Source organism: Callithrix jacchus, chromosome 16 (assembly GCF_049354715.1).
Source record: "Callithrix jacchus isolate 240 chromosome 16, calJac240_pri, whole genome shotgun sequence".
In the NCBI taxonomy this organism is placed as follows: Eukaryota; Metazoa; Chordata; class Mammalia; order Primates; family Cebidae; genus Callithrix; species Callithrix jacchus.
This window is the reverse complement of record NC_133517.1, coordinates 48,408,501-48,421,417: the sequence shown is the minus strand read 5'-3', so window position 1 is coordinate 48,421,417 and position 12,917 is coordinate 48,408,501. Positions and strand designations below refer to the sequence as shown.

Genomic DNA, 12,917 nt, shown 5'->3' with positions numbered 1-12,917 from the left:
TTATAAAAATTTGTTGAACATTGAATTTTGTGTTGTTGTTTTCAAACTCTTTTTAGATTTAATCAAAATATTTCTAAAGTATATCAAATTAGGAATAATGATACAATGAATTTAACATGTTCTTTCCCCAACTTAACCTTTACGAAAATTTTGCCACATTATCTTCCATTATTTTCTTTGTCTTTTTTTCTTTGTTGGAGTTTGTACAGTCAGAACTTAAAAATTTTTAATGCTCATAAAAATTACTTGAGGATTCTCTTAGAATGAAAATTATGATTCAATATATCTGTGGTGGATATTGAGATTCTGCATTTCTAATAAGTCTACAAATGAGGCTGATACTACTGGTCTAAAAACCAAACTTTAGCATATTTATAAAGCATACATCAGGTAATAGGCTTTGTCACCTCTACCTAGTTCACTATGCATCTCTAAAAATGTAGACATTTTCTTACACAATCATGTGCTATTAACATACTAGTAAACTAACACAGAAACAGAAAACCAAATACTGCATATTCTCACTTATAAGTGGGAGCTTACTGATGGGAACACATGGATACAGAGGGGAAAAACACACACCAGAGCCTTTCAGAGGGTTTAGGGTAGGAGGAGAGAGATGATCAGGAAAAATAACTAATTGGTACCTGAGTGACAAAACAATCTGTACAACAAACCCTAATGACACAAGTTTACCTAGGTAAGAAACCTGGATTTGTACCCCGAACTTAAAATGGAAGTTTTTAAAACCCTAAAAATAATTTCTTAGTATCATCTAATTCCAAGCCCATAATCATATTCACCCAATTATCTTAATAATTTAGTTTCCTCAATTTGTTCAAACTAAACTTAGGACAACACAACACACAATTTGTTTTACCTCTTGAATTTTTCTTGATATAGGGCAGTCTCTCCATTGATTTTTACCTAATTATGAAATCCCCCGATTGATGACAGTCATCCTGTGGAATAGAACCCATACAAGTTTCTCCGTTAGCTTCATTTTCGTGTCCACCAGTTTGTCCTTCTATACCCACTCAGACTTAAGACAAAAGAGAGAAAATACATTTCCCTGCTCCTTCTTTATCCTGGTATGTATCTTTCTCTAGTTCATTTTTTTAGTGTAATAACAGTTTTTTGTGGGTTCTCATTTCCAAATCCTTGCACATGTAACCCTAGGCCATATCTTCTGTCCCTGCCTGAGGCTTCAGCATCTTGAAGTCTGCAAGTGTTCACAGGTCAGAAGTGGCTGCATTTACCACAGAATGAATTGCTCTTGGACCTCTATCTATGGATAAAATTATTCTCTATATTTTTAAATTTATATTGAACATAAGTCAAAACATATATTAAAATAAAGGGGGAAAATATATAATATAATAAACTTCAAAATACCCATCACTGAACTACAAAAATGATTAATTTCCCAACCAATCTCAGTTGTACCTATAGCCATACTGACCATCCAAAAATTATGTTGCATCAAATCCCAGATATGTCATTTCATCTCCACTTTATTATGTAAATAAAAGGTAAGGCATTTTTGTTTAAGAATATTCAAAGCGTTGTTTTTATCTAAAATTTATAATCATCTCTTAATAGTATCAAAAGTTTATTCACATTTTACCAATTGTCCTAATTCTCAAATAAGATTTTATTCAGAATACAAATAAGTTTTATATTTTTCAATTGCTTGATATCCTGGCATTTCCCTTTAAATCTCAGTCATGTCGTTCTCTCCTCTCTTTGATTTTATGTTATTTTTATGCTTAAAAACCAATATGTTTGCTCTGTATATTTTCCCATGCTATAGTTTTTGCCAATGGCAACCTCATGGTGTTATTTACCATTTTTTTCTGCCCCTGTATATCTTCTAAATTGGTAGTTAAGTGGATAGATATAGAGGTCTTATCATATTCATATTTGCTACATTTGGTGGCTGGAAAAATAAATTCATAGTGGTGGTATTTTCATGACTTCTATTATCAACTTTATGTTCAAAGGTACAGTGCTTGTACAAAGTGTGAAAAAATGCTTGATTATTCTCACTTCTTCCTCCTCTCTCTCTTTTTTTTCCTTTTACCCATTTTCAAAGTAATGAGTTAATTCCCTATTTTCTTCTAAAGGTGACCAACCAGGATTTTGTTGCTCTTACTGTTTCTTTTTCTTTCTTTTTTTTTTTTTTTTTTACTATACTTTAAGTTCTGGGGTATATGTACAGATCATGCAGGATTGTTAGGTATACACAAGCCATGGTGGTTTGCTGTCTCCATCCCCACTTCATCTACATTAGATATTTCTCCTAATGTTATCCCTCCCCAATACCCCCACCCCCTGCTATCCCTCCCCTAGCTCTCCCGCTCCCCAACAGACCCCTGTGTGTGATATTCCCCTCCCTGTGTCCATGTGTTCTCATTGTTCAACACTCACTTATGAGTGAGAACATGTGGTTTTCTCTTCTTGTGTCAGTTTGCTGAGAATGATGTTTCTGGCTTCATCCATGCCCCTGCAAAGGACATAAACTCATCCTTTTTTATGGCTGCATAGTATTCCCTGGTATATATGTGCCACATTTTCTTTATCCAGTCTATCATTGATGGGCATTTGGGTTGGTTGAAAGTCTTTGCTATCATAAACAGTGCCACAATAAACATACATGAGTCTTTATCATAGAATGAATAGCAATAACACACTCAATGAATTTAAACAAATGTGATGTTTCCCTCTAATGCATTCATTCATTTATTTTAGAATTATTGTTCCATATTGATGCATTTATTTTTAATGATACTTAAATTGTGCTTTGTCTATTATCAATCTATAGAAATTAGCTTTTTGAATCTTCTTGACAAAATTACAGTAGTAATTTTATATGGATTCCTTACTTTGTTGTACTAACAAGAAAAGCAAGCTGCATCTTTAGGGAAAACACTGTATGAAATAATTTGTTTTTTTATTTCTATATTTTTGCATGCCATGGGGTGATGTGGAAAGTATGTTTAAGTAATTGTATTCAATAAAAGAAACAAAAGAAAAAATGATGTTGTATGTTTAATTTATCATCACTTTACATGAGATTCTTTCTGGCAATTGCTTTTGGATACCAGCTTGCGGTTTTTCTGTCCAATAATATGCTCATGTTTCACTGATGAGCTGTATATCAAATTCCCATTTCCATATAGGTCAAGTTTCATGGGACATATGTTTCAATGGCTCTATCTGTATTTTTTTTTTCACTAACCTCAATTTGGTAACAAAGCCACTGACTATTTAATAAACTGTTTTAACTCAATAGTATACTAAAGAAGCTAATTTTTCTAATAATTAAACCCAGTTATTGAGGTACAATGGCTCTCAATGAGCTTTAAGCAACTTCATAAAATATTTTAACACACCTTACTTTGTGGTATACAGAGGGTCCCTATTTTATTAAAATAAATATGTTTATCTACTCCTCATTTTCTCTTCTGGTAGAGAAAGTTTTTCTCCTAAAGGAAACTTTGACTAATTTTAACAGTTGTACATATTTAGTAAAATATACACAATTTAGTGCCTTAGAAATCATTTGTCAAATGGAAGTTCAAACCTAAGGACACTTTTAAAATGGAAAACATTGTTTATACAATACAGTGTGACTACATTATGGGTATCAATTTATCATAATAGGAATCATCAAAATGAAGTAGAAATATTGCATCTACTGTAAAATAATCAATTCCGGTTTTCTTTATATTTCCACTGGAAAGACTTCCTTTTAAGAAATATTTCTCAAATAAGAAAAATAGTTTAAAAATGTACTGAGAGGTTATTGTTCAAGTTACTCTACCAGAGTGTTGAAATAAATAAGGAAAGCAAGATAACACAATAGTAAATATATACCTAAGTCAATCATTTTTCTGAGCATTCACGACACATGCCTCTGCACTGTTTTTAGTCCATTTGATAAAATAAGAAAGGGGAGTACTAAACACTGGGGTCTATTGGGGGGAAAAGGGGAGGGCCAGTGGGAGGGGGAGGTGGGGAGGGATAGCCTGGGAAGAAATGCCAAATGTGGGTGAAGGGGAGAAGAAAAGCAAAGCACACTGCCATGTGTGTACCTACGCAACTGTCTTGCATGCTCTGCTCATGTACCCCAAAACCTATAATCCAATAAAAAATTTAAAAAAAAAAAACAATTATAAACAGAGTTCTTCCATTATATGCCTTACTATTAATACATTAGTTTCTTGTTTTAATCCTTTCAACCTATTTTTAGTACAAATAAAGTCTGAGTTTTTATATCCACTTGAGTGATGCTTGGTTTCTTCTAGGGGAAGAAAGTACCCATAGGAACAAATAAACCAGGAAACAGCCTGAAATCTCTTCACTTTTATAGCTGTTATACAATAAATGATTTTCTAAAAGAGAAAATATAGCTGATTATAGGAGAATTTCCATTATCATGGCAAGCAATTAGTCTCAAATCATCTTCAGCTTAGCTAAGAGCCACATCTCATGGAACCAAAATGGGAGTCTTAGACAAACAATCCAGGTAGAAGATCATTAAGATTCCCATTGTGACATGCCACATGAAACCTTGTAGATTGAAATTAGTTATCTGTTTTATTCTCTATTTTACACTATAGAAGATACCAACTCACTTTGCAAAGTCTCAGCTGTTACACACTTATGACTGAGTAGTGTGCTGCATATTCCATTAAGGAATTGCACATATTCTAATACATTTCATTAAAAAAGGTTGTTTGCAATGTTGTTTTCATTCTATTAAATAACACTATGTTTTTCATAATTCACTGTCCTGCCAGTGTGAAGGTCGAGTAAGGAAACTTGTTTTTAATTCATCTGTTTTTAAATGACAGAATGGAAATATTTTTATTTACTGGGTATAGTATAGGGACACAAGTGTTCGTCTCAGTTGGAACTACTTTTCACAAAAAATATATGGAATATTGTTCTAGCATGTGGGACTGTTCCTTTCTTTTGAACTACAATTTATTGTTCTTGATGATAGTGTGTTTTAGAGAATTATAGTTATTAAATTAATTCTTTGAAGGATGACATATTAAATCAGTTAACTAGAAATCTGATCTATGAAATGAAATACTCGCAATCAATTTGAATGGCTTTAAAAAATTAACAGAATAATTGTGTGGTTCTCAAATAGAAAAGTACTGTTCAGTTATTTTCTCAGAATTTTTTTTACATGACCTACAAACATTTCTTTGTCCTAAGAGACGCTAATTCGTCATGCATGAATTAAAGGATAAAATAAAAACCGAAGGTCCTTCAGTAAATAGACAAGTAAGAAGCACTTGTCTTCTTACTTGTCTAGACCAAAGGAACAATAACACTGAAGGCAAAAGCAAATATACATATTATCAATTATTCATGGTTTACAAAATTAGAAAGTATGCATTCAAGAGCTGAGCCTAGAGAGGCAGTTTTCATATTTTCACTTAAATTTATGTAGATTATGTTATTTGTCCAACTAAATTTAATAATGAATGTATTTATCTATAGAATGTGTTTTAATTACTTACTATATTTGTGTCATAATGATAGAGACTGCTGAAAAGAAAAAAATTACAAAAAATTTAAGGAATAGTTTTTAAAAAGTGATAATATAGTGAGTCAATTTAATGAATATTGATGTATAATGTATGATAAGAACATAGACATAGTCTTCTAACTAATGTGAAAAGTGGATTAAAAACTAAATTTTTTTAGGAGGCAAGTAATAAAAAAAAAGAGATATTATAGACCAAAGAAACAGCAAAGTTGAGGGTAAAAGCTTTCCATCCATCTATCTATCTATCTATCTATCTATCTATCTATCTATCTATCATCTATCTATCTATCTATCTATCTATCATCTCATACACACACACACATACTCAGACATTTGTATTCATGGTACACTAAAAACTATACCATAGACAATAGGAAGATGAGTTAGAAGAGAGTCTGGAGATTGTAAGGCTTGACTGGAGAAGAAAAGCCTAGTTTGATAAATTATGCATTTCACATTTAAAGATGCAGATAAATTAATGAATATTTTAAAAATTAGTGATAGTTTTAATTAAAAACCATTATAAACAAGGAAAACCAGTTAAAGTATAAAATTATTACGTTATAAATAATTACTACTAATAAAGACATATATATAGCTATCCATACATTTATATATGTATGGATATGTATATACACATATATATGTATAGATATATGTATAGCCCCCCAAGCCATACAACTTTTACCAGTGGAGGTTCTTGATTACAAGTTGTCCAGGGTCTGGTATGTTGAACAAATAATTGAACAAAATACACAAACAAAAGAATGAGAGAATGAAGGAAAGCAACAAAAGCACAGATTTACTGAAGGAAAAGTACATTCCACAGAGTGGGAGTGGGCTCAAACAAGTGTCTCAAGAGCCCCAGTTGCAAATCTTCTGTGGTTTAAAGACCCTTTAGAGGTTTCTTATTAGTTGCACACTATGTAATTGAAGACTTGGCTCATAACCAATCAGAGGCTGAAATGAAGTTATACATTATGCAAATAAAGAATTGTCCTGTGACCAATTAGAGACCTTAGTGAAGGCTCCCTTTCTCCAGACCCTATTCTCCTGCTTCACTTCCTCCTGAGAGCTGTGATCCCCATAAGCGTTTATGAAAAGCAGAAGGACTAAAAGATTTTCTTCTATGACTGCTTCATGCTGATTGGGGCACAGTCTCTACCTATTGGGGACCATGGAATGCTTACTCTGCTCTGTCTATTGAAGACAAAGTGACTTCTTGGGAGCTAGGGCTGGCATCTTCACCTGGAACTGGCTGAAAGCCCTACGGCATGATAATTTGAAACTTAATGGTTTCTAGATGAGAAGACATAAATTTGTTTAAAAGATTTAACAAATATGGTTCAAAAATCAATGCAAGTATAATTATTAATAATGGGCCAGCTAAGGGAAGAAGCCATGAAGCTCAACTAAGTTCCTTTTACCGGGAGCCCCATAACTCAGACAGCTGTTGTTATATTTTAGAGACCTGGTGAGTAAATTTTGTCTGACAGCTCCTACTAATTCTGATTGGTTGACATAAAAATAACATTCTTCTTCTAGGAAAAGTATAAGCCACTTCTTTTCAGCAGTTAGGAGATCCAGTCCCTTTCTGTTTTGTAAAAAGTGACTATTGTCAAGGAGTCTATCTGATTTCATAAGGTGATAATATTTTGGGCAATATCTTCTAAGCTGTCTGAAATATCGTTGGACAAGTGTTGGTAATGAGGCAGGGTAATTGGATGCCCACTAACTCCTGATCCTACTCATCCAGTTATTCCTAGCCCTACCAAAGGATTATGAGTTAGATGTCTCATTTGTGCCAGGTGGTTGCAGTAGAGACTAGTTATTGTGGAAGATATATTGATTTGGTGCGCTAAATAAACAAGTGGACAGGTCCCAGTTCAATTGACTGGTATGCATAAGTAGAAACTCGATCCACATAGGAAAAAGGCTTATTGTTTTTCAAGACAAAACTTTTTTCTTTATGGTGAACATATGAGTTAGATTGTTGTTTTCACTGTCTCCCAAGTGTTTAAGGTCCCTGCTAAGGTGGCCCCAGCTAACGGCTTGAAAGGGCCTTAGGAAGTATCTGGAATTGCCCCGGCAATTTTGCTTTCCCAGTGGAGGTAGTTAGGCTTAGTATCCACCAGCAACTACCAAGAGGTATTTTTGTACTGGGGAACAAAAAGGCAACTATATCTCAGGATTAGTACAGTCTTCCTAAAGGAAAATGTGAACACAGCTAGCAGATCTATCTTGACAGTATTTATACTGTACACTATGAAATGCCCATAACTAGCGATGGTTTCTAAGAAAACTGTACAAGTTTTCTAAATAATGGAGCCTGGGTAACTGCATGGCTTACAGGATCATGTGAGATATTAATCTCTAGGGTGTAGCTTTTAAGCCAGTTAATTAAAGCTCCTTTATATTAAAATCACACATACAACACTTGTATACAAGAGAAGTTACCGCAGTTGTAATTGTCCTTTCCCATTTTCTCAAACTTATCACAACATCCACAGGCCATCTATGACAATGGTTGGACTTTCTGACTCATCCGATAGTTCCCTCTTTCCTAAATAATTAGTCATTCTACTTTAGAACAAGAATTTGCCATACTAGATCCTCTCTCATATAATATTTATTTTCCTCATAACCTTCCTTATCATAAATACATATTCACAACCATAACTTTCTCTATATTTTTTTCCCCTAATAAACTAGTTTCTGATGCTTTCAAAAGTCAAAAAGGTCAGGTAACATGATGCAAAACAGAGCAGAGCCTGAGATTTTGAGAGGGACCTGTCAGTTTATAGTTCTTCGGGTTCCATGAGGAAAACAATTTTCTCCTAAAATAATGTCTGTGGTGCCTTCTGTTTTTTTTTCAAGGAGTCCCCGGCTGTCAGAAATTACCTTAGTTCTTCTCATGTGGGCATCAAGAGTGGCAAGAAGAAAGACTGAGGAAATAATCCAGTGAACTGAGAAGAAAAGCAAACAAGAACTTAGTACTATCCCCATTGTAAAGATGGATAAATGGAGGCACGATGCAGTTTAAATATTCATTTTCACATAGAGTTAGCCTCCGCAGCTCACTCCTTTAACCATCCTGTAATTCTCACTGCTCTCTGCCCAGTCACTGATGCACTTGGTTGTTAGCTCATGATGCACTTCATAGTTTTCCTTCCCCCTTAGGAGCTGGTTTATTTTTCGCTCTACAGGTGTATAATTTAACAATTCTGAATGTGTTGGATTCTAACCCTATATATCTCAGATTTTATTAATATTACTGAATCTTAAAGGGGGCTAATAATGTCTTTAATCCTTACAAATGTTAGCCAACCAAAAAAATACATAAGGTTAAACAGTATTCAGATTGTTACATGCTTTAGAACATTGAGGCAATGTGTTGAGAACCACACCTAAGAGATGGCAATCAGTCTACTCTGGACAAAAATTTAGAGAATGTCTCTTCAAAATAAACTATCTAGTGGTATTGATATGTATTCTTACATATATTAACAGTATTTTACATGCTTATAACCTTAAAGATAATTTTAAAATATCAAAATTATAGGCCTTATAAACTTTTCTTTGGGTTTGAAAATAATAACATATAGATTATTGTTTATTTAAAGTGTCTATAAAACATATAAGTTTCTAGATAGAGCAATCACTAAAATAAAAGAGTTCATACTGAAAGCAGTAATACTAGGAATAAAAGAAGGCTTAACACTACCTTCCAAAAAGGAAGGGTCCAGATTGGTATTTTCTAAAGGTTTTCCAAGCCTGCAATAAAACATGGCCAGATTTTCCTCCTTGCCTGTGTAACCCCCTTTACTTTATTGTAATCTACTGTCTTATTCTTTTTCATTCCTCCAATGAAAGCCCCGAGAAATCTGGACTGCTTGTCCATTTCCACAGGGATGTTACAGTACCAATTAGGATCAATAGTGGGGACTGTGTCCGAACCCGGGTAATTGCCCTTAGGGTTTTGGGTGAATAAACTGTCTGATTATCAGTGGACAGTCTCAAAGATTCGTTCCTGAGGCTGAGGCAGGTGAATCACTTGAGACCAGGAGTTCAAGACCAAGTTCGCATGGCCAACATGGCGAAACTCCATCTCTACTAAAAATAAAAAGTTAACCAGATGTGGTGGCATGTGCCTGTAGTATCAGCTACTCTGCAGGCTGAGGCAGAAAAATCACTTGAACTCAGGAGATGGAGGTTGCAATGAGCTGAGATTGCGCCACTGCACTCCAGCAGAGGCAACAGAGTAAGAACCCATTTAAAAAAAAAAGTTCCTCTTTCAAGGAGGTGCAGCAGGTTGCTAAAATGAATTGAACATCTTTCCATGAGAGATCAAAGGCTAAGTTCAAAGTTCAGAACCCATCTTCAGATTTTCTGCGGTTCTCTGAATAGCTTCCCAGCTTTTCTTCACGTGGTGTATGTCAGTTAGGGAGAAGGGGCTTGCACTTAAACTGACCCCTCAGCTCCTGCTACTTCCCTAAATATGATTAGACCCCAAAATGCTAAGGACTCTATTTCCCTGACAACAAACAAACAGAAAAAAAACCCAAACAAACAAAAAACACGCCAGTCATGAAGAGTCCTGGTACCATGCTTGCTACCAGCTTTCAGGGCCCAATATTCCTAGGCTTCTATCAGTCCCTAGGAGGTCCACTGGCATAAGAAAATTCTTAGTTGGGGAGAAAAATTTTGAATTTTTTATATTCTATGCGGAGGCAAAACTCCAATAGCGTATAAATTAAAAACTTAATCCTAATCACAATTTTAATTTTTGAAAGAAAAACTGAAGATCTCATTGTGAATTCAGAGTGGCAGAATCAATTGATCTAGGAAAATGAAGCTGAAAAAATTCTCACATGCTCATATAACATTTCTCCCTTACTTCTAAATATTTTTGATTGAAAGAGCATACTAAAAATCTATTGGCAGGCTCTTCTGTGTCTTAAAAGTTGTTATTTTGTTGGCCTTTTATATATTTCTAGTGAATAATTTGTATGTGATGTAGAAGTAGATGCTTTTAAACGAAAACCTCAGTCCTGTTTCAATAAGGACAAATAATTTATGAGCATGTCTTTTGTGCGTGGCAATATTATAAGCCCTAGGGATAAACAAGATTCCTACTTTTATAGAGTATATATTCTAGCTTTGAGAGTCAGAGAAGAAAATACACACACAAACACACACACACACACACACACACACACACAGAAGTTTAAAATAATTTTTAGCAGAGGTAGGTACTATTTAAAAAAAAACGAAAATGAAAATAAAAATAAAAACCAAACAAGTGACATCATGGAGAAGGATGGAGAGGGGAAGTTGTAATTGGGTTGTAGTGGTATCAGAATATCTTATTAAAAATAGTTTTTAAGCAGAAACCTGCATAATCTAAAGAAATCTTTGTAAAATACCTGTGGAAGAGAGAAGGGCAACTGCGAAAGCATAGAACAGAATTCAGGGTGCCTGGATTGTTGTGGAGAAGGTGAGGAGAAATAGGAGATAAGGTGAGATAGGCAGACCCTATATGACCCCAGATCACATAGAGTCTTGCAGGTATATATAAAGAGGTTACAGAGTTTAAGAAAATTAGTAACTGCATAAAATCTACAAGGTAGGATAAATGAAAGGACTCACAAGGGTCCACAGAATAAATACTGTAAGGATACAACAAAGCATTAATCGTCCTTTTTTTGTGGGTGATAAGGTTATGTTTTCATTCCCTTTCATGATTTTCTATATATTACAAATATTCTAAAATAAAATGTTATATTAAAATTAGAAAACAATGTTACAAATAGGAATGTATACATAAAATGATTGTTAGCTATGAGTGCTAAAAAACTATTTTGTATATAACTTCTAAAGACTATTTAGGAAGTTAAATTTACCAATAATTTTTTCAAAATGAAATTAATTCTGCAACTCTGACAAATGTTTAGGCCTTTTAATCACCTCATTCACAATAAGATTTACATATCCCTGGACAATCTTTTCACAATGAAATTAATTTATCTGAAATTATTTATATTTAGCTAATCCAGGAGGATAAACAAGATACAATACGGAAAAATGACACTAATTTTATTATTTTAATGTAAACTAGAGTGATAAAACCTCAACTACAAATAGAAGAAAAAGCAAAAAGCATGCACACAAACTACAAACCTAGAACTTACCATACCTTGTAGTTTTGAAAAAGGTGCTGTCATTATGCTGAAGCTCACCTGCAGCTATTAAACATCCATCAGTCCCCTTTCGTCATTAAGATATGACCTTCACAAGCTCTGTAATGTGAAAATATTACTATCACTGCACCATAGGACATAATGTGATGATTTTGATACTGTTCTTGGTCCATATTAGAAAATGTTGTTGTTCAAATTACATCTTATAGTGGATTTCCTTTTGATACTAAAATTTCACATATGAAGGCAAAGAAAGGATTATGTTGGGAAGAGGACACCTTTGCTCAGCAATGTTACAGCTGATAACATTCAAATCAGTTGGAATATCTGGATCTCATCACTGTTTTTAGGATGCAATTTCTCTGCAATAAGATAATGATGACAATGCAATCAATGTAATCAAAGAATGAGCAATGTCTGGGCTCATGCATGCCTGATCATGTGCCCAGTTGTCTTAATTTTTGCAGTCATAATTTGAAGATGGTTTTCAGGTGATCACAATGTTACACCATGCACAATTTACACCCTCTTCAAGAGTTCAATGAAAACCAGTGTAATTCTTGCCAGAATCTTCTTAGAAGAACTCCAAACCATTTCATTTTAACAGCCTATTTAGAGATCTATACCAGATGGAATTCACCTTTATATTTTCTTTCCCAGAACATAGAAAGTGACAGTGGGAATGCTATTTTCTTTCACCTGGAGAGAAAAACTGATCAATAATATGTACTTACACTTTTATATTGCAATAACATTTAGAATCAATTATGCAATTAATTATGAAATATTCCTATAACTTTTGTTTATATAACCATAAAAATAACCTATTATAATACTGTATATATTTTTCTGATTGTTTGCCAGTGATACGCTTCTTAGCATACAGTGAGTACCAGTGATGTTATATTCTAGGACAAGCCCTTCAGCTTGATTCACTTTGATTCGATCTAATAAATGAGAATACAGTTGTTTATAATAAATCAAACATCTCCTTTTCCAAAATTACTGAAAACACCACTACAGTCAGAAGATGGTTCAAATCTTTAGCTTATGTTTCTCATCTTGCACATGTTTAGATAAATGGGACTATAATTAATAGTAATTCTTACTTTGTCAGGGACTACCACATAGCTGTGTCAAAAATATGA

The 12,917-nt window shown here is 33.8% G+C and overlaps 1 long non-coding RNA gene across 1 annotated transcript; it reads right to left on the bottom strand.

Annotated features, from left to right (window-relative positions):
- Positions 1-303: 303 nt before the first annotated feature.
- On the bottom strand, positions 304-12,468 carry LOC118148557 (uncharacterized). Its single transcript, XR_004735398.3, has 4 exons — positions 12,410-12,468; positions 11,766-11,868; positions 8,471-8,535; positions 304-962 (listed from the first exon to the last, which is right to left on the bottom strand). It is a non-coding gene; the product is annotated as an uncharacterized LOC118148557 (long non-coding RNA).
- Positions 12,469-12,917: the final 449 nt, after the last annotated feature.